The sequence below is a fragment of the Schistocerca serialis genome, chromosome 7, assembly GCF_023864345.2.
Source record: "Schistocerca serialis cubense isolate TAMUIC-IGC-003099 chromosome 7, iqSchSeri2.2, whole genome shotgun sequence".
Lineage (NCBI taxonomy): Eukaryota > Metazoa > Arthropoda > Insecta > Orthoptera > Acrididae > Schistocerca > Schistocerca serialis.
The window spans coordinates 603473636-603497689 of record NC_064644.1 but is presented as its reverse complement, the minus strand read 5'-3'; the positions used below and the strand labels follow the sequence as shown (position 1 = coordinate 603497689).

Here is a 24054-nt window from a genome sequence, read left to right as displayed (position 1 = left end):
AAACGTAACGGGTTACGACGATGCCTAGCTTCGTATGAATATCAGAGGAATGGTTTTTGAAGCTGAAAGTAACTCTGAAATGAAATAAATGTGTTGTTTTGGAATTTTAGGTGTACATCGATATCGTGTGAGATGTGTAGGAAAGGAGCAGCTGTGCTAACTAAATACAAATAATGGTCGCTAATGCGGTGCGTTTCCAGCTGAAGGGCTCCGATTCACTACTCCATTAGAATAAAGTACCCGAAAAGTGCACTAGGCGGCGCCTCCTTAGCTCAGTGGCAGAGCGCTGGTCTAGTAAACCAGAGGTCGTGAGTTCGATCCTCACAGGAGGCAAACGAATTTTGTAACAGCCCCTTCTACCGTAGCCCTTTCGAAAAAAGCGGTCAAGAATAAAAAAAATTATGAATGGGTGCGGTATTTAAGAATTTCTCTCGCAAATGAAAAGTGCGAAAGGTGCTATTAAAGTAGGCACCAGAAACTGCTGCTTGTGGCAGTCTCTGGAGAATGCCGACGTGAAATACTTAATTCTTGTGAAGTAATTTCTACCCCTGGTAGAGACCCTCGCGGCTGTCGTCGTCGTCGTCGTCGTCGTCGGCGCCGCCGCCGCTTTGGTAATAGCGGCAACTCGCCATTGTATGACATATGGTGAGGTACCTTCTGCAACCGACTGAGATGGCAGTAAGGGATTGAAGCTGATTTGCAACCTCTTGTTTGATCAGCGTCATAAGGGCTTGAATGTAACTTGCGATGGGACACAGCAAGAAGTAGCGTCGCATTTTTAGTACTGAAATTGGAGATGGAGAATTGCGTCAAAGATGGGAAATTCATTCCGGCAAGCGCCCAAATGGCGAAAATGAGGTGTGTGTGGGTAAGCACATTGCGCCAGTGACCGTGTGGCCTAATGGATAAGGCGTCGGACTTTGGATCCGAAGATTGCAGGTTCGAATCCTGTCACAGTCGACTTTTTCCAGTTCTGCAAAAGATGCATGCTGTTTTACTGTGTTGTTTGAGTACTACAAAACTAGTTGAAAGTTGCTCCTGCCCGCTTCCTGGCTGCAAACCGGCGTCTACCTGAAGCACAAGCAAGACAAGGGGGTTCTGTAGCGAAATTTTCGGCACTGTGCCGATCAGGAGAGTTTTTGTTGGAACTACTGCGTCTGATTCAGGACCCAAGAGCTACGCCACAGGCGTCTGCGCACAGTCGAGCATGTTGTGTTGAATAACGGTGCTGATAGCCACGTATCATTTCAAGTAGATTTGATTCCTTTCGGAGACAATTTTTCATTGAATAGGATTGTAGCTCGTTTGTGGCAGCAGGAAACAAGCTGTAGTGAAAAGGGCCTTCCATAGATGGTCGCAGGTCCCATAAGTATTGTATGGCTCGTAACGCGTTGTGTGGAGCCCGGCTAGCTCAGTCGGTAGAGCATGAGACTCTTAATCTCAGGGTCGTGGGTTCGAGCCCCACGCTGGGCGGCGCAAAATTTTGTGTCTACGCGCATGCAACCTGCGCCCCTCTCGTGAGCCTTGCGTAATAAACGTAACGGGTTACGACGATGCCTAGCTTCGTATGAATATCAGAGGAATGGTTTTTGAAGCTGAAAGTAACTCTGAAATGAAATAAATGTGTTGTTTTGGAATTTTAGGTGTACATCGATATCGTGTGAGATGTGTAGGAAAGGAGCAGCTGTGCTAACTAAATACAAATAATGGTCGCTAATGCGGTGCGTTTCCAGCTGAAGGGCTCCGATTCACTACTCCATTAGAATAAAGTACCCGAAAAGTGCACTAGGCGGCGCCTCCTTAGCTCAGTGGCAGAGCGCTGGTCTAGTAAACCAGAGGTCGTGAGTTCGATCCTTACAGGAGCAAACGAATTTTGTAACAGCCCCTTCTACCGTAGCCCTTTCGAAAAAAGCGGTCAAGAATAAAAAAAATTATGAATGGGTGCGGTATTTAAGAAATTCTCTCGCAAATGAAAAGTGCGAAAGGTGCTATTAAAGTAGGCACCAGAAACTGCTGCTTTTGGCAGTCTCTGGAGAGTGCCGATGTGAAATACTTAGTTCTTGTGAAGTAATTTCTACCTCTGGTAGAGACCCTCGCGGCTGTCGTCGTCGTCGGCGCCGCCGCCGCTTTGGTAATAGCGGCAACTCGCCATTGTATGACATATGGTGAGGTACCTTCTGCAACCGACTGAGATGGCAGTAAGCGATTGAAGCTGATTTGCAACCTCTTGTTTGATCAGCGTCATAAGGGCTTGAATGTAACTTGCGATGGGACACAGCAAGAAGTAGCGTCGCATTTTTAGTACTGAAATTGGAGATGGAGAATTGCGTCAAAGATGGGAAATTCATTCCGGCAAGCGCACAAATGGCGAAAATGAGGTGTGTGTGGGTAAGCACATTGCGCCAGTGACCGTGTGGCCTAATGGATAAGGCGTCGGACTTTGGATCCGAAGATTGCAGGTTCGAATCCTGTCACGGTCGACTTTTTCCAGTTCTGCAAAAGATGCATGCTGTTTTACTGTGTTGTTTGAGTACTACAAAACTAGTTGAAAGTTGCTCCTGCCCGCTTCCTGGCTGCAAACCGGCGTCTACCTGAAGCACAAGCAAGACAAGGGGGTTCTGTAGCGAAATTTTCGGCACTGTGCCGATCAGGAGAGTTTTTGTTGGAACTACTGCGTCTGATTCAGGACCCAAGAGCTACGCCACAGGCGTCTGCGCACAGTCGAGCATGTTGTGTTGAATAACGGTGCTGATAGCCACGTATCATTTCAAGTAGATTTGATTCCTTTCGGAGACAATTTTTCATTGAATAGGATTGTAGCTCGTTTGTGGCAGCAGGAAACAAGCTGTAGTGAAAAGGGCCTTCCATAGATGGTCGCAGGTCCCATAAGTATTGTATGGCTCGTAACGCGTTGTGTGGAGCCCGGCTAGCTCAGTCGGTAGAGCATGAGACTCTTAATCTCAGGGTCGTGGGTTCGAGCCCCACGCTGGGCGGCGCAAAATTTTGTGTCTACGCGCATGCAACCTGCGCCCCTCTCGTGAGCCTTGCGTAATAAACGTAACGGGTTACGACGATGCCTAGCTTCGTATGAATATCAGAGGAATGGTTTTTGAAGCTGAAAGTAACTCTGAAATGAAATAAATGTGTTGTTTTGGAATTTTAGGTGTACATCGATATCGTGTGAGATGTGTAGGAAAGGAGCAGCTGTGCTAACTAAATACAAATAATGGTCGCTAATGCGGTGCGTTTCCAGCTGAAGGGCTCCGATTCACTACTCCTTTAGAATAAAGTACCCGAAAAGTGCACTAGGCGGCGCCTCCTTAGCTCAGTGGCAGAGCGCTGGTCTAGTAAACCAGAGGTCGTGAGTTCGATCCTTACAGGAGGCAAACGAATTTTGTAACAGCCCCTTCTACCGTAGCCCTTTCGAAAAAAGCGGTCAAGAATAAAAAAAATTATGAATGGGTGCGGTATTTAAGAAATGCTCTCGCAAATGAAAAGTGCGAAAGGTGCTATTAAAGTAGGCACCAGAAACTGCTGCTTTTGGCAGTCTCTGGAGAGTGCCGATGTGAAATACTTAGTTCTTGTGAAGTAATTTCTACCCCTGGTAGAGACCCTCGCGGCTGTCGTCGTCGTCGGCGCCGCCGCCGCTTTGGTAATAGCGGCAACTCGCCATTGTATGACATATGGTGAGGTACCTTCTGCAACCGACTGAGATGGCAGTAAGCGATTGAAGCTGATTTGCAACCTCTTGTTTGATCAGCGTCATAAGGGCTTGAATGTAACTTGCGATGGGACACAGCAAGAAGTAGCGTCGCATTTTTAGTACTGAAATTGGAGATGGAGAATTGCGTCAAAGATGGGAAATTCATTCCGGCAAGCGCACAAATGGCGAAAATGAGGTGTGTGTGGGTAAGCACATTGCGCCAGTGACCGTGTGGCCTAATGGATAAGGCGTCGGACTTTGGATCCGAAGATTGCAGGTTCGAATCCTGTCACGGTCGACTTTTTCCAGTTCTGCAAAAGATGCATGCTGTTTTACTGTGTTGTTTGAGTACTACAAAACTAGTTGAAAGTTGCTCCTGCCCGCTTCCTGGCTGCAAACCGGCGTCTACCTGAAGCACAAGCAAGACAAGGGGGTTCTGTAGCGAAATTTTCGGCACTGTGCCGATCAGGAGAGTTTTTGTTGGAACTACTGCGTCTGATTCAGGACCCAAGAGCTACGCCACAGGCGTCTGCGCACAGTCGAGCATGTTGTGTTGAATAACGGTGCTGATAGCCACGTATCATTTCAAGTAGATTTGATTCCTTTCGGAGACAATTTTTCATTGAATAGGATTGTAGCTCGTTTGTGGCAGCAGGAAACAAGCTGTAGTGAAAAGGGCCTTCCATAGATGGTCGCAGGTCCCATAAGTATTGTATGGCTCGTAACGCGTTGTGTGGAGCCCGGCTAGCTCAGTCGGTAGAGCATGAGACTCTTAATCTCAGGGTCGTGGGTTCGAGCCCCACGCTGGGCGGCGCAAAATTTTGTGTCTACGCGCATGCAACCTGCGCCCCTCTCGTGAGCCTTGCGTAATAAACGTAACGGGTTACGACGATGCCTAGCTTCGTATGAATATCAGAGGAATGGTTTTTGAAGCTGAAAGTAACTCTGAAATGAAATAAATGTGTTGTTTTGGAATTTTAGGTGTACATCGATATCGTGTGAGATGTGTAGGAAAGGAGCAGCTGTGCTAACTAAATACAAATAATGGTCGCTAATGCGGTGCGTTTCCAGCTGAAGGGCTCCGATTCACTACTCCATTAGAATAAAGTACCCGAAAAGTGCACTAGGCGGCGCCTCCTTAGCTCAGTGGCAGAGCGCTGGTCTAGTAAACCAGAGGTCGTGAGTTCGATCCTTACAGGAGGCAAACGAATTTTGTAACAGCCCCTTCTACCGTAGCCCTTTCGAAAAAAGCGGTCAAGAATAAAAAAAATTATGAATGGGTGCGGTATTTAAGAAATTCTCTCGCAAATGAAAAGTGCGAAAGGTGCTATTAAAGTAGGCACCAGAAACTGCTGCTTTTGGCAGTCTCTGGAGAGTGCCGATGTGAAATACTTAGTTCTTGTGAAGTAATTTCTACCCCTGGTAGAGACCCTCGCGGCTGTCGTCGTCGTCGGCGCCGCCGCCGCTTTGGTAATAGCGGCAACTCGCCATTGTATGACATATGGTGAGGTACCTTCTGCAACCGACTGAGATGGCAGTAAGCGATTGAAGCTGATTTGCAACCTCTTGTTTGATCAGCGTCATAAGGGCTTGAATGTAACTTGCGATGGGACACAGCAAGAAGTAGCGTCGCATTTTTAGTACTGAAATTGGAGATGGAGAATTGCGTCAAAGATGGGAAATTCATTCCGGCAAGCGCACAAATGGCGAAAATGAGGTGTGTGTGGGTAAGCACATTGCGCCAGTGACCGTGTGGCCTAATGGATAAGGCGTCGGACTTTGGATCCGAAGATTGCAGGGTCGAATCCTGTCACGGTCGACTTTTTCCAGTTCTGCAAAAGATGCATGCTGTTTTACTGTGTTGTTTGAGTACTACAAAACTAGTTGAAAGTTGCTCCTGCCCGCTTCCTGGCTGCAAACCGGCGTCTACCTGAAGCACAAGCAAGACAAGGGGGTTCTGTGGCGAAATTTTCGGCACTGTGCCGATCAGGAGAGTTTTTGTTGGAACTACTGCGTCTGATTCAGGACCCAAGAGCTACGCCACAGGCGTCTGCGCACAGTCGAGCATGTTGTGTTGAATAACGGTGCTGATAGCCACGTATCATTTCAAGTAGATTTGATTCCTTTCGGAGACAATTTTTCATTGAATAGGATTGTAGCTCGTTTGTGGCAGCAGGAAACAAGCTGTAGTGAAAAGGGCCTTCCATAGATGGTCGCAGGTCCCATAAGTATTGTATGGCTCGTAACGCGTTGTGTGGAGCCCGGCTAGCTCAGTCGGTAGAGCATGAGACTCTTAATCTCAGGGTCGTGGGTTCGAGCCCCACGCTGGGCGGCGCAAAATTTTGTGTCTACGCGCATGCAACCTGCGCCCCTCTCGTGAGCCTTGCGTAATAAACGTAACGGGTTACGACGATGCCTAGCTTCGTATGAATATCAGAGGAATGGTTTTTGAAGCTGAAAGTAACTCTGAAATGAAATAAATGTGTTGTTTTGGAATTTTAGGTGTACATCGATATCGTGTGAGATGTGTAGGAAAGGAGCAGCTGTGCTAACTAAATACAAATAATGGTCGCTAATGCGGTGCGTTTCCAGCTGAAGGGCTCCGATTCACTACTCCATTAGAATAAAGTACCCGAAAAGTGCACTAGGCGGCGCATTCTTAGCTCAGTGGCAGAGCGCTGGTCTAGTAAACCAGAGGTCGTGAGTTCGATCCTTACAGGAGGCAAACGAATTTTGTAACAGCCCCTTCTACCGTAGCCCTTTCGAAAAAAGCGGTCAAGAATAAAAAAAATTATGAATGGGTGCGGTATTTAAGAAATTCTCTCGCAAATGAAAAGTGCGAAAGGTGCTATTAAAGTAGGCACCAGAAACTGCTGCTTTTGGCAGTCTCTGGAGAGTGCCGATGTGAAATACTTAGTTCTTGTGAAGTAATGTCTACCCCTGGTAGAGACCCTCGCGGCTGTCGTCGTCGTCGGCGCCGCCGCCGCTTTGGTAATAGCGGCAACTCGCCATTGTATGACATATGGTGAGGTACCTTCTGCAACCGACTGAGATGGCAGTAAGCGATTGAAGCTGATTTGCAACCTCTTGTTTGATGAGCGTCATAAGGGCTTGAATGTAACTTGCGATGGGACACAGCAAGAAGTAGCGTCGCATTTTTAGTACTGAAATTGGAGATGGAGAATTGCGTCAAAGATGGGAAATTCATTCCGGCAAGCGCACAAATGGCGAAAATGAGGTGTGTGTGGGTAAGCACATTGCGCCAGTGACCGTGTGGCCTAATGGATAAGGCGTCGCACTTTGGATCCGAAGATTGCAGGTTCGAATCCTGTCACGGTCGACTTTTTCCAGTTCTGCAAAAGATGCATGCTGTTTTACTGTGTTGTTTGAGTACTACAAAACTAGTTGAAAGTTGCTCCTGCCCGCTTCCTGGCTGCAAACCGGCGTCTACCTGAAGCACAAGCAAGACAAGGGGGTTCTGTAGCGAAATTTTCGGCACTGTGCCGATCAGGAGAGTTTTTGTTGGAACTACTGCGTCTGATTCAGGACCCAAGAGCTACGCCACAGGCGTCTGCGCACAGTCGAGCATGTTGTGTTGAATAACGGTGCTGATAGCCACGTATCATTTCAAGTAGATTTGATTCCTTTCGGAGACAATTTTTCATTGAATAGGATTGTAGCTCGTTTGTGGCAGCAGGAAACAAGCTGTAGTGAAAAGGGCCTTCCATAGATGGTCGCAGGTCCCATAAGTATTGTATGGCTCGTAACGCGTTGTGTGGAGCCCGGCTAGCTCAGTCGGTAGAGCATGAGACTCTTAATCTCAGGGTCGTGGGTTCGAGCCCCACGCTGGGCGGCGCAAAATTTTGTGTCTACGCGCATGCAACCTGCGCCCCTCTCGTGAGCCTTGCGTAATAAACGTAACGGGTTACGACGATGCCTAGCTTCGTATGAATATCAGAGGAATGGTTTTTGAAGCTGAAAGTAACTCTGAAATGAAATAAATGTGTTGTTTTGGAATTTTAGGTGTACATCGATATCGTGTGAGATGTGTAGGAAAGGAGCAGCTGTGCTAACTAAATACAAATAATGGTCGCTAATGCGGTGCGTTTCCAGCTGAAGGGCTCCGATTCACTACTCCATTAGAATAAAGTACCCGAAAAGTGCACTAGGCGGCGCCTCCTTAGCTCAGTGGCAGAGCGCTGGTCTAGTAAACCAGAGGTCGTGAGTTCGATCCTTACAGGAGGCAAACGAATTTTGTAACAGCCCCTTCTACCGTAGCCCTTTCGAAAAAAGCGGTCAAGAATAAAAAAAATTATGAATGGGTGCGGTATTTAAGAAATTCTCTCGCAAATGAAAAGTGCGAAAGGTGCTATTAAAGTAGGCACCAGAAACTGCTGCTTTTGGCAGTCTCTGGAGAGTGCCGATGTGAAATACTTAGTTCTTGTGAAGTAATTTCTACCCCTGGTAGAGACCCTCGCGGCTGTCGTCGTCGTCGGCGCCGCCGCCGCTTTGGTAATAGCGGCAACTCGCCATTGTATGACATATGGTGAGGTACCTTCTGCAACCGACTGAGATGGCAGTAAGCGATTGAAGCTGATTTGCAACCTCTTGTTTGATCAGCGTCATAAGGGCTTGAATGTAACTTGCGATGGGACACAGCAAGAAGTAGCGTCGCATTTTTAGTACTGAAATTGGAGATGGAGAATTGCGTCAAAGATGGGAAATTCATTCCGGCAAGCGCACAAATGGCGAAAATGAGGTGTGTGTGGGTAAGCACATTGCGCCAGTGACCGTGTGGCCTAATGGATAAGGCGTCGGACTTTGGATCCGAAGATTGCAGGGTCGAATCCTGTCACGGTCGACTTTTTCCAGTTCTGCAAAAGATGCATGCTGTTTTACTGTGTTGTTTGAGTACTACAAAACTAGTTGAAAGTTGCTCCTGCCCGCTTCCTGGCTGCAAACCGGCGTCTACCTGAAGCACAAGCAAGACAAGGGGGTTCTGTGGCGAAATTTTCGGCACTGTGCCGATCAGGAGAGTTTTTGTTGGAACTACTGCGTCTGATTCAGGACCCAAGAGCTACGCCACAGGCGTCTGCGCACAGTCGAGCATGTTGTGTTGAATAACGGTGCTGATAGCCACGTATCATTTCAAGTAGATTTGATTCCTTTCGGAGACAATTTTTCATTGAATAGGATTGTAGCTCGTTTGTGGCAGCAGGAAACAAGCTGTAGTGAAAAGGGCCTTCCATAGATGGTCGCAGGTCCCATAAGTATTGTATGGCTCGTAACGCGTTGTGTGGAGCCCGGCTAGCTCAGTCGGTAGAGCATGAGACTCTTAATCTCAGGGTCGTGGGTTCGAGCCCCACGCTGGGCGGCGCAAAATTTTGTGTCTACGCGCATGCAACCTGCGCCCCTCTCGTGAGCCTTGCGTAATAAACGTAACGGGTTACGACGATGCCTAGCTTCGTATGAATATCAGAGGAATGGTTTTTGAAGCTGAAAGTAACTCTGAAATGAAATAAATGTGTTGTTTTGGAATTTTAGGTGTACATCGATATCGTGTGAGATGTGTAGGAAAGGAGCAGCTGTGCTAACTAAATACAAATAATGGTCGCTAATGCGGTGCGTTTCCAGCTGAAGGGCTCCGATTCACTACTCCATTAGAATAAAGTACCCGAAAAGTGCACTAGGCGGCGCCTTCTTAGCTCAGTGGCAGAGCGCTGGTCTAGTAAACCAGAGGTCGTGAGTTCGATCCTTACAGGAGGCAAACGAATTTTGTAACAGCCCCTTCTACCGTAGCCCTTTCGAAAAAAGCGGTCAAGAATAAAAAAAATTATGAATGGGTGCGGTATTTAAGAAATTCTCTCGCAAATGAAAAGTGCGAAAGGTGCTATTAAAGTAGGCACCAGAAACTGCTGCTTTTGGCAGTCTCTGGAGAGTGCCGATGTGAAATACTTAGTTCTTGTGAAGTAATGTCTACCCCTGGTAGAGACCCTCGCGGCTGTCGTCGTCGTCGGCGCCGCCGCCGCTTTGGTAATAGCGGCAACTCGCCATTGTATGACATATGGTGAGGTACCTTCTGCAACCGACTGAGATGGCAGTAAGCGATTGAAGCTGATTTGCAACCTCTTGTTTGATGAGCGTCATAAGGGCTTGAATGTAACTTGCGATGGGACACAGCAAGAAGTAGCGTCGCATTTTTAGTACTGAAATTGGAGATGGAGAATTGCGTCAAAGATGGGAAATTCATTCCGGCAAGCGCACAAATGGCGAAAATGAGGTGTGTGTGGGTAAGCACATTGCGCCAGTGACCGTGTGGCCTAATGGATAAGGCGTCGGACTTTGGATCCGAAGATTGCAGGTTCGAATCCTGTCACGGTCGACTTTTTCCAGTTCTGCAAAAGATGCATGCTGTTTTACTGTGTTGTTTGAGTACTACAAAACTAGTTGAAAGTTGCTCCTGCCCGCTTCCTGGCTGCAAACCGGCGTCTACCTGAAGCACAAGCAAGACAAGGGGGTTCTGTAGCGAAATTTTCGGCACTGTGCCGATCAGGAGAGTTTTTGTTGGAACTACTGCGTCTGATTCAGGACCCAAGAGCTACGCCACAGGCGTCTGCGCACAGTCGAGCATGTTGTGTTGAATAACGGTGCTGATAGCCACGTATCATTTCAAGTAGATTTGATTCCTTTCGGAGACAATTTTTCATTGAATAGGATTGTAGCTCGTTTGTGGCAGCAGGAAACAAGCTGTAGTGAAAAGGGCCTTCCATAGATGGTCGCAGGTCCCATAAGTATTGTATGGCTCGTAACGCGATGTGTGGAGCCCGGCTAGCTCAGTCGGTAGAGCATGAGACTCTTAATCTCAGGGTCGTGGGTTCGAGCCCCACGCTGGGCGGCGCAAAATTTTGTGTCTACGCGCATGCAACCAGCGCCCCTCTCGTGAGCCTTGCGTAATAAACGTAACGGGTTACGACGATGCCTAGCTTCGTATGAATATCAGAGGAATGGTTTTTGAAGCTGAAAGTAACTCTGAAATGAAATAAATGTGTTGTTTTGGAATTTTAGGTGTACATCGATATCGTGTGAGATGTGTAGGAAAGGAGCAGCTGTGCTAACTAAATACAAATAATGGTCGCTAATGCGGTGCGTTTCCAGCTGAAGGGCTCCGATTCACTACTCCATTAGAATAAAGTACCCGAAAAGTGCACTAGGCGGCGTCTCCTTAGCTCAGTGGCAGAGCGCTGGTCTAGTAAACCAGAGGTCGTGAGTTCGATCCTCACAGGAGGCAAACGAATTTTGTAACAGCCCCTTCTACCGTAGCCCTTTCGAAAAAAGCGGTCAAGAATAAAAAAAATTATGAATGGGTGCGGTATTTAAGAAATTCTCTCGCAAATGAAAAGTGCGAAAGGTGCTATTAAAGTAGGCACCAGAAACTGCTGCTTTTGGCAGTCTCTGGAGAGTGCCGACGTGAAATACTTAGTTCTTGTGAAGTAATTTCTACCCCTGGTAGAGACCCTCGCGGCTGTCGTCGTCGTCGGCGCCGCCGCCGCTTTGGTAATAGCGGCAACTCGCCATTGTATGACATATGGTGAGGTACCTTCTGCAACCGACTGAGATGGCAGTAAGCGATTGAAGCTGATTTGCAACCTCTTGTTTGATCAGCGTCATAAGGGCTTGAATGTAACTTGCGATGGGACACAGCAAGAAGTAGCGTCGCATTTTTAGTACTGAAATTGGAGATGGAAAATTGCGTCAAAGATGGGAAATTCATTCCGGCAAGCGCACAAATGGCGAAAATGAGGTGTGTGTGGGTAAGCACATTGCGCCAGTGACCGTGTGGCCTAATGGATAAGGCGTCGGACTTTGGATCCGAAGATTGCAGGTTCGAATCCTGTCACAGTCGACTTTTTCCAGTTCTGCAAAAGATGCATGCTGTTTTACTGTGTTGTTTGAGTACTACAAAACTAGTTGAAAGTTGCTCCTGCCCGCTTCCTGGCTGCAAACCGGCGTCTACCTGAAGCACAAGCAAGACAAGGGGGTTCTGTAGCGAAATTTTCGGCACTGTGCCGATCAGGAGAGTTTTTGTTGGAACTACTGCGTCTGATTCAGGACCCAAGAGCTACGCCACAGGCGTCTGCGCACAGTCGAGCATGTTGTGTTGAATAACGGTGCTGATAGCCACGTATCATTTCAAGTAGATTTGATTCCTTTCGGAGACAATTTTTCATTGAATAGGATTGTAGCTCGTTTGTGGCAGCAGGAAACAAGCTGTAGTGAAAAGGGCCTTCCATAGATGGTCGCAGGTCCCATAAGTATTGTATGGCTCGTAACGCGATGTGTGGAGCCCGGCTAGCTCAGTCGGTAGAGCATGAGACTCTTAATCTCAGGGTCGTGGGTTCGAGCCCCACGCTGGGCGGCGCAAAATTTTGTGTCTACGCGCATGGAACCTGCGCCCCTCTCGTGAGCCTTGCGTAATAAACGTAACGGGTTACGACGATGCCTAGCTTCGTATGAATATCAGAGGAATGGTTTTTGAAGCTGAAAGTAACTCTGAAATGAAATAAATGTGTTGTTTTGGAATTTTAGGTGTACATCGATATCGTGTGAGATGTGTAGGAAAGGAGCAGCTGTGCTAACTAAATACAAATAATGGTCGCTAATGCGGTGCGTTTCCAGCTGAAGGGCTCCGATTCACTACTCCATTAGAATAAAGTACCCGAAAAGTGCACTAGGCGGCGCCTCCTTAGCTCAGTGGCAGAGCGCTGGTCTAGTAAACCAGAGGTCGTGAGTTCGATCCTCACAGGAGGCAAACGAATTTTGTAACAGCCCCTTCTACCGTAGCCCTTTCGAAAAAAGCGGTCAAGAATAAAAAAAATTATGAATGGGTGCGGTATTTAAGAAATTCTCTCGCAAATGAAAAGTGCGAAAGGTGCTATTAAAGTAGGCACCAGAAACTGCTGCTTTTGGCAGTCTCTGGAGAGTGCCGACGTGAAATACTTAGTTCTTGTGAAGTAATTTCTACCCCTGGTAGAGACCCTCGCGGCTGTCGTCGTCGTCGGCGCCGCCGCCGCTTTGGTAATAGCGGCAACTCGCCATTGTATGACATATGGTGAGGTACCTTCTGCAACCGACTGAGATGGCAGTAAGCGATTGAAGCTGATTTGCAACCTCTTGTTTGATCAGCGTCATAAGGGCTTGAATGTAACTTGCGATGGGACACAGCAAGAAGTAGCGTCGCATTTTTAGTACTGAAATTGGAGATGGAAAATTGCGTCAAAGATGGGAAATTCATTCCGGCAAGCGCACAAATGGCGAAAATGAGGTGTGTGTGGATAAGCACATTGCGCCAGTGACCGTGTGGCCTAATGGATAAGGCGTCGGACTTTGGATCCGAAGATTGCAGGTTCGAATCCTGTCACGGTCGACTTTTTCCAGTTCTGCAAAAGATGCATGCTGTTTTACTGTGTTGTTTGAGTACTACAAAACTAGTTGAAAGTTGCTCCTGCCCGCTTCCTGGCTGCAAACCGGCGTCTACCTGAAGCACAAGCAAGACAAGGGGGTTCTGTAGCGAAATTTTCGGCACTGTGCCGATCAGGAGAGTTTTTGTTGGAACTACTGCGTCTGATTCAGGACCCAAGAGCTACGCCACAGGCGTCTGCGCACAGTCGAGCATGTTGTGTTGAATAACGGTGCTGATAGCCACGTATCATTTCAAGTAGATTTGATTCCTTTCGGAGACAATTTTTCATTGAATAGGATTGTAGCTCGTTTGTGGCAGCAGGAAACAAGCTGTAGTGAAAAGGGCCTTCCATAGATGGTCGCAGGTCCCATAAGTATTGTATGGCTCGTAACGCGATGTGTGGAGCCCGGCTAGCTCAGTCGGTAGAGCATGAGACTCTTAATCTCAGGGTCGTGGGTTCGAGCCCCACGCTGGGCGGCGCAAAATTTTGTGTCTACGCGCATGCAACCTGCGCCCCTCTCGTGAGCCTTGCGTAATAAACGTAACGGGTTACGACGATGCCTAGCTTCGTATGAATATCAGAGGAATGGTTTTTGAAGCTGAAAGTAACTCTGAAATGAAATAAATGTGTTGTTTTGGAATTTTAGGTGTACATCGATATCGTGTGAGATGTGTAGGAAAGGAGCAGCTGTGCTAACTAAATACAAATAATGGTCGCTAATGCGGTGCGTTTCCAGCTGAAGGGCTCCGATTCACTACTCCATTAGAATAAAGTACCCGAAAACTGCACTAGGCGGCGCCTCCTTAGCTCAGTGGCAGAGCGCTGGTCTAGTAAACCAGAGGTCGTGAGTTCGATCCTCACAGGAGGCAAACGAATTTTGTAACAGCCCCTTCTACCGTAGCCCTTTCGAAAAAAGCGGTCAAGAATAAAAAAAATTATGAATGGGTGCGGTATTTAAGAAATGCTCTCGCAAATGAAAAGTGCGAAAGGTGCTATTAAAGTAGGCACCAGAAACTGCTGCTTTTGGCAGTCTCTGGAGAGTGCCGACGTGAAATACTTAGTTCTTGTGAAGTAATTTCTACCCCTGGTAGAGACCCTCGCGGCTGTCGTCGTCGTCGGCGCCGCCGCCGCTTTGGTAATAGCGGCAACTCGCCATTGTATGACATATGGTGAGGTACCTTCTGCAACCGACTGAGATGGCAGTAAGCGATTGAAGCTGATTTGCAACCTCTTGTTTGATCAGCGTCATAAGGGCTTGAATGTAACTTGCGATGGGACACAGCAAGAAGTAGCATCGCATTTATAGTACTGAAATTGGAGATGGAGAATTGCGTCAAAGATGGGAAATTCATTCCGGCAAACGTACAAATGGCGAAAATGAGGTGTGTGTGGGGAAGCACATTGCGCCAGTGACCGTGTGGCCTAATGGATAAGGCGTCGGACTTCGGATCCGAAGATTGCAGGTTCGAATCCTGTCACGGTCGACTTTTTCCAGTTCTGCAAAAGATGCATGCTGTTTTGCTGTGTTGTTTGAGTACTACAAAACTAGTTGAAAGTTGCTGCTGTCCGCTTCCTGGCTGCAAACCGGCGTCTACCTGAAGCACAAGCAAGACAAGGGGGTTCTGTAGCGAAATTTTCGGCACTGTTTCGATCAGGAGAGTTTTTGTTGGAACTACTGCGTCTGATTCAGGACCCAAGAGCTACGCCACAGGCGTCTGCGCACAGTCGAGCATGTGTGTTGAATAACGGTGCTGATAGCCACGTATCATTTCAAGTAGATTTGATTCCTTTCGGACACAATTTTTCATTGAATAGGATTGTAGCTCATTTGTGGCAGCAGGAAATAAGCTGTAGTGAAAAGGACCTTTCATAGATGGTCGCAGGTCCCATAAGTATTGTATGGCTCGTAATGCGTTGTGTGGAGCCCGGCTAGCTCAGTCGGTAGAGCATGAGACTCTTAATCTCAGGGTCGTGGGTTCGAGCCCCACGCTGGGCGGCGCGAAATTTTGTGTCTACGCGGATGCAACCTGCGCCCCTCTCGTGAGCTTTGCGTAATGAACGTAACGGGTTACGACGATGCCTAGCTTCGTATGAATATCAGAGGAATGGTTTTTGAAGCTGAAAGTAACTCTGAAATGAAATAAATGTGTTGTATTTGGAATTTTAGGTGTACATCGATATCGTGTGACATGTGTATGAAAGCAGCAGCTGTGCTAACTAAATACAAATAATGGTCGCTAATGCGGTGCGTTTCCAGCTGAAGGGCTCCGATTCACTACTCCATAAGAATAAAGTACCCGAAAAATGCACCAGGCGGCGCCTCCTTAGCTCAGTGGCAGAGCGCTGGTCTAGTAAACCAGAGGTCGTGAGTTCGATCCTCACAGGAGGCAAACGAATTTTGTAACAGCCCCTTCTACCGTAGCCCTTTCGAAAAAAGCGGTCAAGAATAAAAAAAATTATGAATGGGTGCGGTATTTAAGAAATGCTCTCGCAAATGAAAAGTGCGAATGGTGCTATTAAAGTAGGCACCAGAAACTGCTGCTTTTGGCAGTCTCTGGAGAATGCCGACGTGAAATACTTAGTTCTTGTGAAGTATTTTCTACCCCTGGTAGAGACCCTCGCGGTTGTCGTCGTCGTCGTCATGTAACTTGCGATGGGACACAGCAAGAAGTAGCGTCGCATTTTTAGTACTGAAATTGGAGATGGAGAATTGCGTCAAAGATGGGAAATTCATTCCGGCAAGCGTACAAATGGCGAAAATGAGGTGTGTGTGGGGAAGCACATTGCGCCAGTGACCGTGTGGCCTAATGGATAAGGCGTCGGACTTCGGATCCGAAGATTGCAGGTTCGAATCCTGTCACGGTCGACTTTTTCCAGTTCTGCAAAAGATGCATGCTGTTTTGCTGTGTTGTTTGAGTACTACAAAACTAGTTGAAAGTTGCTGCTGTCCGCTTCCTGGCTGCAAACCGGCGTCTACCTGAAGCACAAGCAAGACAAGGGGGTTCTGTAGCGAAATTTTCGGCACTGTTTCGATCAGGAGAGTTCTTGTTGGAACTACTGCGTCTGATTCAGGACCCAAGAGCTACGCCACAGGCGTCTGCGCACAGTCGAGCATGTGTGTTGAATAACTGTGCTGATAGCCACGTATCATTTCAAGTTGATTTGATTCCTTTCGGACACAATTTTTCATTGAATAGGATTGTAGCTCATTTGTGGCAGCAGGAAATAAGCTGTAGTGAAAAGGACCATTCATAGATGGTCGCAGGTCCCATAAGTATTGTATGGCTCGTAATGCGTTGTGTGGAGCCCGGCTAGCTCAGTCGGTAGAGCTTGAGACTCTTAATCTCAGGGTCGTGGGTTCGAGCCCCACGCTGGGCGGCGCGAAATTTTGTGTCTACGCGGATGCAACCTGCGCCCCTCTCGTGAGCTTTGCGTAATGAACGTAACGGGTTACGACGATGCCTAGCTTCGTATGAATATCAGAGGAATGGTTTTTGAAGCTGAAAGTAACTCTGAAATGAAATAAATGTGTTGTATTTGGAATTTTAGGTGTACATCGATATCGTGTGAGATGTGTAGGAAAGCAGCAGCTGTGCTAACTAAATACAAATAATGGTCGCTAATGCGGTGCGTTTCCAGCTGAAGGGTTCCGATTCACTACTCCATAAGAATAAAGTACCCGAAATATGCACCAGGCGGCGCCTCCTTAGCTCAGTGGCAGAGCGCTGGTCTAGTAAACCAGAGGTCGTGAGTTCGATCCTCACAGGAGGCAAACGAATTTTGTAACAGCCCCTTCTACCGTAGCCCTTTCGAAAAAAGCGGTCAAGAATAAAAAAAATTATGAATGGGTGCGGTATTTAAGAAATGCTCTCGCAAATGAAAAGTGCGAAAGGTGCTATTAAAGTAGGCACCAGAAACTGCTGCTTTTGGCAGTCTCTGGAGAGTGCCGACGTGAAATACTTAGTTCTTGTGAAGTAATTTCTACCCCTGGTAGAGACCCTCGCGGCTGTCGTCGTCGTCGGCGCCGCCGCCGCTTTGGTAATAGCGGCAACTCGCCATTGTATGACATATGGTGAGGTACCTTCTGCAACCGACTGAGATGGCAGTAAGCGATTGAAGCTGATTTGCAACCTCTTGTTTGATCAGCGTCATAAGGGCTTGAATGTAACTTGCGATGGGACACAGCAAGAAGTAGCATCGCATTTATAGTACTGAAATTGGAGATGGAGAATTGCGTCAAAGATGGGAAATTCATTCCGGCAAACGTACAAATGGCGAAAATGAGGTGTGTGTGGGGAAGCACATTGCGCCAGTGACCGTGTGGCCTAATGGATAAGGCGTCGGACTTCGGATCCGAAGATTGCAGGTTCGAATCCTGTCACGGTCGACTTTTTCCAGTTCTGCAAAAGATGCATGCTGTTTTGCTGTGTTGTTTGAGTACTACAAAACTAGTTGAAAGTTGCTGCTGTCCGCTTCCTGGCTGCAAACCGGCGTCTACCTGAAGCACAAGCAAGACAAGGGGGTTCTGTAGCGAAATTTTCGGCACTGTTTCGATCAGGAGAGTTTTTGTTGGAACTACTGCGTCTGATTCAGGACCCAAGAGCTACGCCACAGGCGTCTGCGCACAGTCGAGCATGTGTGTTGAATAACGGTGCTGATAGCCACGTATCATTTCAAGTAGATTTGATTCCTTTCGGACACAATTTTTCATTGAATAGGATTGTAGCTCATTTGTGGCAGCAGGAAATAAGCTGTAGTGAAAAGGACCTTTCATAGATGGTCGCAGGTCCCATAAGTATTGTATGGCTCGTAATGCGTTGTGTGGAGCCCGGCTAGCTCAGTCGGTAGAGCATGAGACTCTTAATCTCAGGGTCGTGGGTTCGAGCCCCACGCTGGGCGGCGCGAAATTTTGTGTCTACGCGGATGCAACCTGCGCCCCTCTCGTGAGCTTTGCGTAATGAACGTAACGGGTTACGACGATGCCTAGCTTCGTATGAATATCAGAGGAATGGTTTTTGAAGCTGAAAGTAACTCTGAAATGAAATAAATGTGTTGTATTTGGAATTTTAGGTGTACATCGATATCGTGTGACATGTGTAGGAAAGCAGCAGCTGTGCTAACTAAATACAAATAATGGTCGCTAATGCGGTGCGTTTCCAGCTGAAGGGCTCCGATTCACTACTCCATAAGAATAAAGTACCCGAAAAATGCACCAGGCGGCGCCTCCTTAGCTCAGTGGCAGAGCGCTGGTCTAGTAAACCAGAGGTCGTGAGTTCGATCCTCACAGGAGGCAAACGAATTTTGTAACAGCCCCTTCTACCGTAGCCCTTTCGAAAAAAGCGGTCAAGAATAAAAAAAATTATGAATGGGTGCGGTATTTAAGAAATGCTCTCGCAAATGAAAAGTGCGAATGGTGCTATTAAAGTAGGCACCAGAAACTGCTGCTTTTGGCAGTCTCTGGAGAATGCCGACGTGAAATACTTAGTTCTTGTGAAGTATTTTCTACCCCTGGTAGAGACCCTCGCGGTTGTCGTCGTCGTCGTCATGTAACTTGCGATGGGACACAGCAAGAAGTAGCGTCGCATTTTTAGTACTGAAATTGGAGATGGAGAATTGCGTCAAAGATGGGAAATTCATTCCGGCAAGCGTACAAATGGCGAAAATGAGGTGTGTGTGGGGAAGCACATTGCGCCAGTGACCGTGTGGCCTAATGGATAAGGCGTCGGACTTCGGATCCGAAGATTGCAGGTTCGAATCCTGTCACGGTCGACTTTTTCCAGTTCTGCAAAAGATGCATGCTGTTTTGCTGTGTTGTTTGAGTACTACAAAACTAGTTGAAAGTTGCTCCTGCCCGCTTCCTGGCTGCAAACCGGCGTCTACCTGAAGCACAAGCAAGACAAGGGGGTTCTGTAGCGAAATTTTCGGCACTGTGCCGATCAGGAGAGTTTTTGTTGGAACTACTGCGTCTGATTCAGGACCCAAGAGCTACGCCACAGGCGTCTGCGCACAGTCGAGCATGTTGTGTTGAATAACGGTGCTGATAGCCACGTATCATTTCAAGTAGATTTGATTCCTTTCGGAGACAATTTTTCATTGAATAGGATTGTAGCTCGTTTGTGGCAGCAGGAAACAAGCTGTAGTGAAAAGGGCCTTCCATAGATGGTCGCAGGTCCCATAAGTATTGTATGGCTCGTAACGCGATGTGTGGAGCCCGGCTAGCTCAGTCGGTAGAGCATGAGACTCTTAATCTCAGGGTCGTGGGTTCGAGCCCCACGCTGGGCGGCGCAAAATTTTGTGTCTACGCGCATGCAACCTGCGCCCCTCTCGTGAGCCTTGCGTAATAAACGTAACGGGTTACGACGATGCCTAGCTTCGTATGAATATCAGAGGAATGGTTTTTGAAGCTGAAAGTAACTCTGAAATGAAATAAATGTGTTGTATTTGGAATTTTAGGTGTACATCGATATCGTGTGAGATGTGTAGGAAAGCAGCAGCTGTGCTAACTAAATACAAATAATGGTCGCTAATGCGGTGCGTTTCCAGCTGAAGGGTTCCGATTCACTACTCCATAAGAATAAAGTACCCGAAATATGCACCAGGCGGCGCCTCCTTAGCTCAGTGGCAGAGCGCTGGTCTAGTAAACCAGAGGTCGTGAGTTCGATCCTCACAGGAGGCAAACGAATTTTGTAACAGCCCCTTCTACCGTAGCCCTTTCGAAAAAAGCGGTCAAGAATAAAAAAAATTATGAATGGGTGCGGTATTTAAGAAATGCTCTCGCAAATGAAAAGTGCGAAAGGTGCTATTAAAGTAGGCACCAGAAACTGCTGCTTTTGGCAGTCTCTGGAGAGTGCCGACGTGAAATACTTAGTTCTTGTGAAGTAATTTCTACCCCTGGTAGAGACCCTCGCGGCTGTCGTCGTCGTCGGCGCCGCCGCCGCTTTGGTAATAGCGGCAACTCGCCATTGTATGACATATGGTGAGGTACCTTCTGCAACCGACTGAGATGGCAGTAAGCGATTGAAGCTGATTTGCAACCTCTTGTTTGATCAGCGTCATAAGGGCTTGAATGTAACTTGCGATGGGACACAGCAAGAAGTAGCATCGCATTTATAGTACTGAAATTGGAGATGGAGAATTGCGTCAAAGATGGGAAATTCATTCCGGCAAACGTACAAATGGCGAAAATGAGGTGTGTGTGGGGAAGCACATTGCGCCAGTGACCGTGTGGCCTAATGGATAAGGCGTCGGACTTCGGATCCGAAGATTGCAGGTTCGAATCCTGTCACGGTCGACTTTTTCCAGTTCTGCAAAAGATGCATGCTGTTTTGCTGTGTTGTTTGAGTACTACAAAACTAGTTGAAAGTTGCTGCTGTCCGCTTCCTGGCTGCAAACCGGCGTCTACCTGAAGCACAAGCAAGACAAGGGGGTTCTGTAGCGAAATTTTCGGCACTGTTTCGATCAGGAGAGTTTTTGTTGGAACTACTGCGTCTGATTCAGGACCCAAGAGCTACGCCACAGGCGTCTGCGCACAGTCGAGCATGTGTGTTGAATAACGGTGCTGATAGCCACGTATCATTTCAAGTAGATTTGATTCCTTTCGGACACAATTTTTCATTGAATAGGATTGTAGCTCATTTGTGGCAGCAGGAAATAAGCTGTAGTGAAAAGGACCTTTCATAGATGGTCGCAGGTCCCATAAGTATTGTATGGCTCGTAATGCGTTGTGTGGAGCCCGGCTAGCTCAGTCGGTAGAGCATGAGACTCTTAATCTCAGGGTCGTGGGTTCGAGCCCCACGCTGGGCGGCGCGAAATTTTGTGTCTACGCGGATGCAACCTGCGCCCCTCTCGTGAGCTTTGCGTAATGAACGTAACGGGTTACGACGATGCCTAGCTTCGTATGAATATCAGAGGAATGGTTTTTGAAGCTGAAAGTAACTCTGAAATGAAATAAATGTGTTGTATTTGGAATTTTAGGTGTACATCGATATCGTGTGACATGTGTAGGAAAGCAGCAGCTGTGCTAACTAAATACAAATAATGGTCGCTAATGCGGTGCGTTTCCAGCTGAAGGGCTCCGATTCACTACTCCATAAGAATAAAGTACCCGAAAAATGCACCAGGCGGCGCCTCCTTAGCTCAGTGGCAGAGCGCTGGTCTAGTAAACCAGAGGTCGTGAGTTCGATCCTCACAGGAGGCAAACGAATTTTGTAACAGCCCCTTCTACCGTAGCCCTTTCGAAAAAAGCGGTCAAGAATAAAAAAAATTATGAATGGGTGCGGTATTTAAGAAATGCTCTCGCAAATGAAAAGTGCGAATGGTGCTATTAAAGTAGGCACCAGAAACTGCTGCTTTTGGCAGTCTCTGGAGAATGCCGACGTGAAATACTTAGTTCTTGTGAAGTATTTTCTACCCCTGGTAGAGACCCTCGCGGTTGTCGTCGTCGTCGTCATGTAACTTGCGATGGGACACAGCAAGAAGTAGCGTCGCATTTTTAGTACTGAAATTGGAGATGGAGAATTGCGTCAAAGATGGGAAATTCATTCCGGCAAGCGTACAAATGGCGAAAATGAGGTGTGTGTGGGGAAGCACATTGCGCCAGTGACCGTGTGGCCTAATGGATAAGGCGTCGGACTTCGGATCCGAAGATTGCAGGTTCGAATCCTGTCACGGTCGACTTTTTCCAGTTCTGCAAAAGATGCATGCTGTTTTGCTGTGTTGTTTGAGTACTACAAAACTAGTTGAAAGTTGCTGCTGTCCGCTTCCTGGCTGCAAACCGGCGTCTACCTGAAGCACAAGCAAGACAAGGGGGTTCTGTAGCGAAATTTTCGGCACTGTTTCGATCAGGAGAGTTTTTGTTGGAACTACTGCGTCTGATTCAGGACCCAAGAGCTACGCCACAGGCGTCTGCGCACAGTCGAGCATGTGTGTTGAATAACTGTGCTGATAGCCACGTATCATTTCAAGTTGATTTGATTCCTTTCGGACACAATTTTTCATTGAATAGGATTGTAGCTCATTTGTGGCAGCAGGAAATAAGCTGTAGTGAAAAGGACCATTCATAGATGGTCGCAGGTCCCATAAGTATTGTATGGCTCGTAATGCGTTGTGTGGAGCCCGGCTAGCTCAGTCGGTAGAGCTTGAGACTCTTAATCTCAGGGTCGTGGGTTCGAGCCCCACGCTGGGCGGCGCGAAATTTTGTGTCTACGCGGATGCAACCTGCGCCCCTCTCGTGAGCTTTGCGTAATGAACGTAACGGGTTACGACGATGCCTAGCTTCGTATGAATATCAGAGGAATGGTTTTTGAAGCTGAAAGTAACTCTGAAATGAAATAAATGTGTTGTATTTGGAATTTTAGGTGTACATCGATATCGTGTGAGATGTGTAGGAAAGCAGCAGCTGTGCTAACTAAATACAAATAATGGTCGCTAATGCGGTGCGTTTCCAGCTGAAGGGCTCCGATTCACTACTCCATAAGAATAAAGTACCCGAAATATGCACCAGGCGGCGCCTCCTTAGCTCAGTGGCAGAGCGCTGGTCTAGTAAACCAGAGGTCGTGAGTTCGATCCTCACAGGAGGCAAACGAATTTTGTAACAGCCCCTTCTACCGTAGCCCTTTCGAAAAAAGCGGTCAAGAATAAAAAAAATTATGAATGGGTGCGGTATTTAAGAAATGCTCTCGCAAATGAAAAGTGCGAATGGTGCTATTAAAGTAGGCACCAGAAACTGCTGCTTTTGGCAGTCTCTGGAGAATGCCGACGTGAAATACTTAGTTCTTGTGAAGTATTTTCTACCCCTGGTAGAGACCCTCGCGGTTGTCGTCGTCGTCGGCGCCGCCGCCGCCTTGGTAATAGCGGCAACTCGCCTTTGTATGACATAGGGTGAGGTACCTTCTGCAACCGACTGAGATGGCAGTAAGCGATTGAAGCTGATTTGCAACCTCTTGTTTGATCAGCGTCATAATGGCTTGAATGTAACTTGCGATGGGACACAGCAAGAAGTAGCATCGCATTTAAAGTACTGAAATTGGAGATGGAGAATTGCGTCAAAGATGGGAAATTCATTCCGGCAAGCGTACAAATGGCGAAAATGAGGTGTGTGTGGGGAAGCAGATTGCGCCAGTGACCGTGTGGCCTAATGGATAAGGCGTCGGACTTCGAATCCGAAGATTGCAGGTTCGAATCCTGTCACGGTCGACTTTTTCCAGTTCTGCAAAAGATGCATGCTGTTTTGCTGTGTTGTTTGAGTACTACAAAACTAGTTGAAAGTTGCTGCTGTCCGCTTCCTGGCTGCAAACCGGCGTCTACCTGAAGCACAAGCAAGACAAGGGGGTTCTGTAGCGAAATTTTCGGCACTGTTTCGATCAGGAGAGTTTTTGTTGGAACTACTGCGTCTGATTCAGGACCCAAGAGCTACGCCACAGGCGTCTGCGCACAGTCGAGCATGTGTGTTGAATAACGGTGCTGATAGCCACGTATCATTTCAAGTAGATTTGATTCCTTTCGGACACAATTTTTCATTGAATAGGATTGTAGCTCATTTGTGGCAGCAGGAAATAAGCTGTAGTGAAAAGGACCATTCATAGATGGTCGCAGGTCCCATAAGTATTGTATGGCTCGTAATGCGTTGTGTGGAGCCCGGCTAGCTCAGTCGGTAGAGCTTGAGACTCTTAATCTCAGGGTCGTGGGTTCGAGCCCCACGCTGGGCGGCGCGAAATTTTGTGTCTACGCGGATGCAACCTGCGCCCCTCTCGTGAGCTTTGCGTAATGAACGTAACGGGTTACGACGATGCCTAGCTTCGTATGAATATCAGAGGAATGGTTTTTGAAGCTGAAAGTAACTCTGAAATGAAATAAATGTGTTGTATTTGGAATTTTAGGTGTACATCGATA

At 47.5% G+C, this 24054-nt stretch overlaps 48 non-coding genes across 48 annotated transcripts; all 48 read left to right on the top strand.

The window, feature by feature from the left end:
• The first annotated feature begins 261 nt into the window (after nt 1-261).
• Trnat-agu (transfer RNA threonine (anticodon AGU)) lies at nt 262-333 on the top strand. Its single transcript has one exon. It is a non-coding gene; the product is annotated as a tRNA-Thr (tRNA).
• Nucleotides 334-887: 554 nt separating this feature from the next.
• On the top strand, nt 888-960 carry Trnaq-uug (transfer RNA glutamine (anticodon UUG)). The gene has a single exon. It is a non-coding gene; the product is annotated as a tRNA-Gln (tRNA).
• Nucleotides 961-1400: 440 nt separating this feature from the next.
• Trnak-cuu (transfer RNA lysine (anticodon CUU)) lies at nt 1401-1473 on the top strand. The gene has a single exon. It is a non-coding gene; the product is annotated as a tRNA-Lys (tRNA).
• A 321-nt stretch (nt 1474-1794) lies between these two features.
• Nucleotides 1795-1869, top strand: Trnat-agu (transfer RNA threonine (anticodon AGU)). Its single transcript has one exon. It is a non-coding gene; the product is annotated as a tRNA-Thr (tRNA).
• A 538-nt stretch (nt 1870-2407) lies between these two features.
• Nucleotides 2408-2480, top strand: Trnaq-uug (transfer RNA glutamine (anticodon UUG)). Its single transcript has one exon. It is a non-coding gene; the product is annotated as a tRNA-Gln (tRNA).
• A 440-nt stretch (nt 2481-2920) lies between these two features.
• On the top strand, nt 2921-2993 carry Trnak-cuu (transfer RNA lysine (anticodon CUU)). Its single transcript has one exon. It is a non-coding gene; the product is annotated as a tRNA-Lys (tRNA).
• Nucleotides 2994-3314: 321 nt separating this feature from the next.
• On the top strand, nt 3315-3386 carry Trnat-agu (transfer RNA threonine (anticodon AGU)). Its single transcript has one exon. It is a non-coding gene; the product is annotated as a tRNA-Thr (tRNA).
• Nucleotides 3387-3928: 542 nt separating this feature from the next.
• On the top strand, nt 3929-4001 carry Trnaq-uug (transfer RNA glutamine (anticodon UUG)). Its single transcript has one exon. It is a non-coding gene; the product is annotated as a tRNA-Gln (tRNA).
• A 440-nt stretch (nt 4002-4441) lies between these two features.
• On the top strand, nt 4442-4514 carry Trnak-cuu (transfer RNA lysine (anticodon CUU)). Its single transcript has one exon. It is a non-coding gene; the product is annotated as a tRNA-Lys (tRNA).
• Nucleotides 4515-4835: 321 nt separating this feature from the next.
• On the top strand, nt 4836-4907 carry Trnat-agu (transfer RNA threonine (anticodon AGU)). The gene has a single exon. It is a non-coding gene; the product is annotated as a tRNA-Thr (tRNA).
• Nucleotides 4908-5449: 542 nt separating this feature from the next.
• Trnaq-uug (transfer RNA glutamine (anticodon UUG)) lies at nt 5450-5522 on the top strand. The gene has a single exon. It is a non-coding gene; the product is annotated as a tRNA-Gln (tRNA).
• Nucleotides 5523-5962: 440 nt separating this feature from the next.
• On the top strand, nt 5963-6035 carry Trnak-cuu (transfer RNA lysine (anticodon CUU)). Its single transcript has one exon. It is a non-coding gene; the product is annotated as a tRNA-Lys (tRNA).
• Nucleotides 6036-6356: 321 nt separating this feature from the next.
• Trnat-agu (transfer RNA threonine (anticodon AGU)) lies at nt 6357-6428 on the top strand. Its single transcript has one exon. It is a non-coding gene; the product is annotated as a tRNA-Thr (tRNA).
• A 542-nt stretch (nt 6429-6970) lies between these two features.
• On the top strand, nt 6971-7043 carry Trnaq-uug (transfer RNA glutamine (anticodon UUG)). Its single transcript has one exon. It is a non-coding gene; the product is annotated as a tRNA-Gln (tRNA).
• A 440-nt stretch (nt 7044-7483) lies between these two features.
• Trnak-cuu (transfer RNA lysine (anticodon CUU)) lies at nt 7484-7556 on the top strand. The gene has a single exon. It is a non-coding gene; the product is annotated as a tRNA-Lys (tRNA).
• Nucleotides 7557-7877: 321 nt separating this feature from the next.
• Trnat-agu (transfer RNA threonine (anticodon AGU)) lies at nt 7878-7949 on the top strand. Its single transcript has one exon. It is a non-coding gene; the product is annotated as a tRNA-Thr (tRNA).
• A 542-nt stretch (nt 7950-8491) lies between these two features.
• Nucleotides 8492-8564, top strand: Trnaq-uug (transfer RNA glutamine (anticodon UUG)). Its single transcript has one exon. It is a non-coding gene; the product is annotated as a tRNA-Gln (tRNA).
• A 440-nt stretch (nt 8565-9004) lies between these two features.
• Trnak-cuu (transfer RNA lysine (anticodon CUU)) lies at nt 9005-9077 on the top strand. The gene has a single exon. It is a non-coding gene; the product is annotated as a tRNA-Lys (tRNA).
• A 321-nt stretch (nt 9078-9398) lies between these two features.
• Nucleotides 9399-9470, top strand: Trnat-agu (transfer RNA threonine (anticodon AGU)). Its single transcript has one exon. It is a non-coding gene; the product is annotated as a tRNA-Thr (tRNA).
• Nucleotides 9471-10012: 542 nt separating this feature from the next.
• Trnaq-uug (transfer RNA glutamine (anticodon UUG)) lies at nt 10013-10085 on the top strand. Its single transcript has one exon. It is a non-coding gene; the product is annotated as a tRNA-Gln (tRNA).
• A 440-nt stretch (nt 10086-10525) lies between these two features.
• On the top strand, nt 10526-10598 carry Trnak-cuu (transfer RNA lysine (anticodon CUU)). The gene has a single exon. It is a non-coding gene; the product is annotated as a tRNA-Lys (tRNA).
• A 321-nt stretch (nt 10599-10919) lies between these two features.
• Nucleotides 10920-10991, top strand: Trnat-agu (transfer RNA threonine (anticodon AGU)). Its single transcript has one exon. It is a non-coding gene; the product is annotated as a tRNA-Thr (tRNA).
• Nucleotides 10992-11533: 542 nt separating this feature from the next.
• On the top strand, nt 11534-11606 carry Trnaq-uug (transfer RNA glutamine (anticodon UUG)). Its single transcript has one exon. It is a non-coding gene; the product is annotated as a tRNA-Gln (tRNA).
• Nucleotides 11607-12046: 440 nt separating this feature from the next.
• On the top strand, nt 12047-12119 carry Trnak-cuu (transfer RNA lysine (anticodon CUU)). Its single transcript has one exon. It is a non-coding gene; the product is annotated as a tRNA-Lys (tRNA).
• Nucleotides 12120-12440: 321 nt separating this feature from the next.
• Trnat-agu (transfer RNA threonine (anticodon AGU)) lies at nt 12441-12512 on the top strand. Its single transcript has one exon. It is a non-coding gene; the product is annotated as a tRNA-Thr (tRNA).
• A 542-nt stretch (nt 12513-13054) lies between these two features.
• Trnaq-uug (transfer RNA glutamine (anticodon UUG)) lies at nt 13055-13127 on the top strand. The gene has a single exon. It is a non-coding gene; the product is annotated as a tRNA-Gln (tRNA).
• A 440-nt stretch (nt 13128-13567) lies between these two features.
• Trnak-cuu (transfer RNA lysine (anticodon CUU)) lies at nt 13568-13640 on the top strand. Its single transcript has one exon. It is a non-coding gene; the product is annotated as a tRNA-Lys (tRNA).
• A 321-nt stretch (nt 13641-13961) lies between these two features.
• On the top strand, nt 13962-14033 carry Trnat-agu (transfer RNA threonine (anticodon AGU)). Its single transcript has one exon. It is a non-coding gene; the product is annotated as a tRNA-Thr (tRNA).
• A 542-nt stretch (nt 14034-14575) lies between these two features.
• Nucleotides 14576-14648, top strand: Trnar-ucg (transfer RNA arginine (anticodon UCG)). Its single transcript has one exon. It is a non-coding gene; the product is annotated as a tRNA-Arg (tRNA).
• Nucleotides 14649-15087: 439 nt separating this feature from the next.
• Trnak-cuu (transfer RNA lysine (anticodon CUU)) lies at nt 15088-15160 on the top strand. The gene has a single exon. It is a non-coding gene; the product is annotated as a tRNA-Lys (tRNA).
• A 322-nt stretch (nt 15161-15482) lies between these two features.
• Nucleotides 15483-15554, top strand: Trnat-agu (transfer RNA threonine (anticodon AGU)). Its single transcript has one exon. It is a non-coding gene; the product is annotated as a tRNA-Thr (tRNA).
• A 403-nt stretch (nt 15555-15957) lies between these two features.
• On the top strand, nt 15958-16030 carry Trnar-ucg (transfer RNA arginine (anticodon UCG)). The gene has a single exon. It is a non-coding gene; the product is annotated as a tRNA-Arg (tRNA).
• A 439-nt stretch (nt 16031-16469) lies between these two features.
• Trnak-cuu (transfer RNA lysine (anticodon CUU)) lies at nt 16470-16542 on the top strand. Its single transcript has one exon. It is a non-coding gene; the product is annotated as a tRNA-Lys (tRNA).
• Nucleotides 16543-16864: 322 nt separating this feature from the next.
• On the top strand, nt 16865-16936 carry Trnat-agu (transfer RNA threonine (anticodon AGU)). The gene has a single exon. It is a non-coding gene; the product is annotated as a tRNA-Thr (tRNA).
• A 542-nt stretch (nt 16937-17478) lies between these two features.
• Trnar-ucg (transfer RNA arginine (anticodon UCG)) lies at nt 17479-17551 on the top strand. The gene has a single exon. It is a non-coding gene; the product is annotated as a tRNA-Arg (tRNA).
• Nucleotides 17552-17990: 439 nt separating this feature from the next.
• On the top strand, nt 17991-18063 carry Trnak-cuu (transfer RNA lysine (anticodon CUU)). Its single transcript has one exon. It is a non-coding gene; the product is annotated as a tRNA-Lys (tRNA).
• A 322-nt stretch (nt 18064-18385) lies between these two features.
• Trnat-agu (transfer RNA threonine (anticodon AGU)) lies at nt 18386-18457 on the top strand. Its single transcript has one exon. It is a non-coding gene; the product is annotated as a tRNA-Thr (tRNA).
• A 403-nt stretch (nt 18458-18860) lies between these two features.
• Trnar-ucg (transfer RNA arginine (anticodon UCG)) lies at nt 18861-18933 on the top strand. The gene has a single exon. It is a non-coding gene; the product is annotated as a tRNA-Arg (tRNA).
• Nucleotides 18934-19373: 440 nt separating this feature from the next.
• Trnak-cuu (transfer RNA lysine (anticodon CUU)) lies at nt 19374-19446 on the top strand. The gene has a single exon. It is a non-coding gene; the product is annotated as a tRNA-Lys (tRNA).
• Nucleotides 19447-19768: 322 nt separating this feature from the next.
• Trnat-agu (transfer RNA threonine (anticodon AGU)) lies at nt 19769-19840 on the top strand. Its single transcript has one exon. It is a non-coding gene; the product is annotated as a tRNA-Thr (tRNA).
• Nucleotides 19841-20382: 542 nt separating this feature from the next.
• On the top strand, nt 20383-20455 carry Trnar-ucg (transfer RNA arginine (anticodon UCG)). Its single transcript has one exon. It is a non-coding gene; the product is annotated as a tRNA-Arg (tRNA).
• Nucleotides 20456-20894: 439 nt separating this feature from the next.
• Trnak-cuu (transfer RNA lysine (anticodon CUU)) lies at nt 20895-20967 on the top strand. Its single transcript has one exon. It is a non-coding gene; the product is annotated as a tRNA-Lys (tRNA).
• A 322-nt stretch (nt 20968-21289) lies between these two features.
• Nucleotides 21290-21361, top strand: Trnat-agu (transfer RNA threonine (anticodon AGU)). The gene has a single exon. It is a non-coding gene; the product is annotated as a tRNA-Thr (tRNA).
• Nucleotides 21362-21764: 403 nt separating this feature from the next.
• On the top strand, nt 21765-21837 carry Trnar-ucg (transfer RNA arginine (anticodon UCG)). Its single transcript has one exon. It is a non-coding gene; the product is annotated as a tRNA-Arg (tRNA).
• A 439-nt stretch (nt 21838-22276) lies between these two features.
• On the top strand, nt 22277-22349 carry Trnak-cuu (transfer RNA lysine (anticodon CUU)). The gene has a single exon. It is a non-coding gene; the product is annotated as a tRNA-Lys (tRNA).
• Nucleotides 22350-22671: 322 nt separating this feature from the next.
• On the top strand, nt 22672-22743 carry Trnat-agu (transfer RNA threonine (anticodon AGU)). The gene has a single exon. It is a non-coding gene; the product is annotated as a tRNA-Thr (tRNA).
• A 542-nt stretch (nt 22744-23285) lies between these two features.
• On the top strand, nt 23286-23358 carry Trnar-ucg (transfer RNA arginine (anticodon UCG)). Its single transcript has one exon. It is a non-coding gene; the product is annotated as a tRNA-Arg (tRNA).
• Nucleotides 23359-23797: 439 nt separating this feature from the next.
• On the top strand, nt 23798-23870 carry Trnak-cuu (transfer RNA lysine (anticodon CUU)). Its single transcript has one exon. It is a non-coding gene; the product is annotated as a tRNA-Lys (tRNA).
• The last annotated feature ends 184 nt before the right edge of the window (nt 23871-24054 follow it).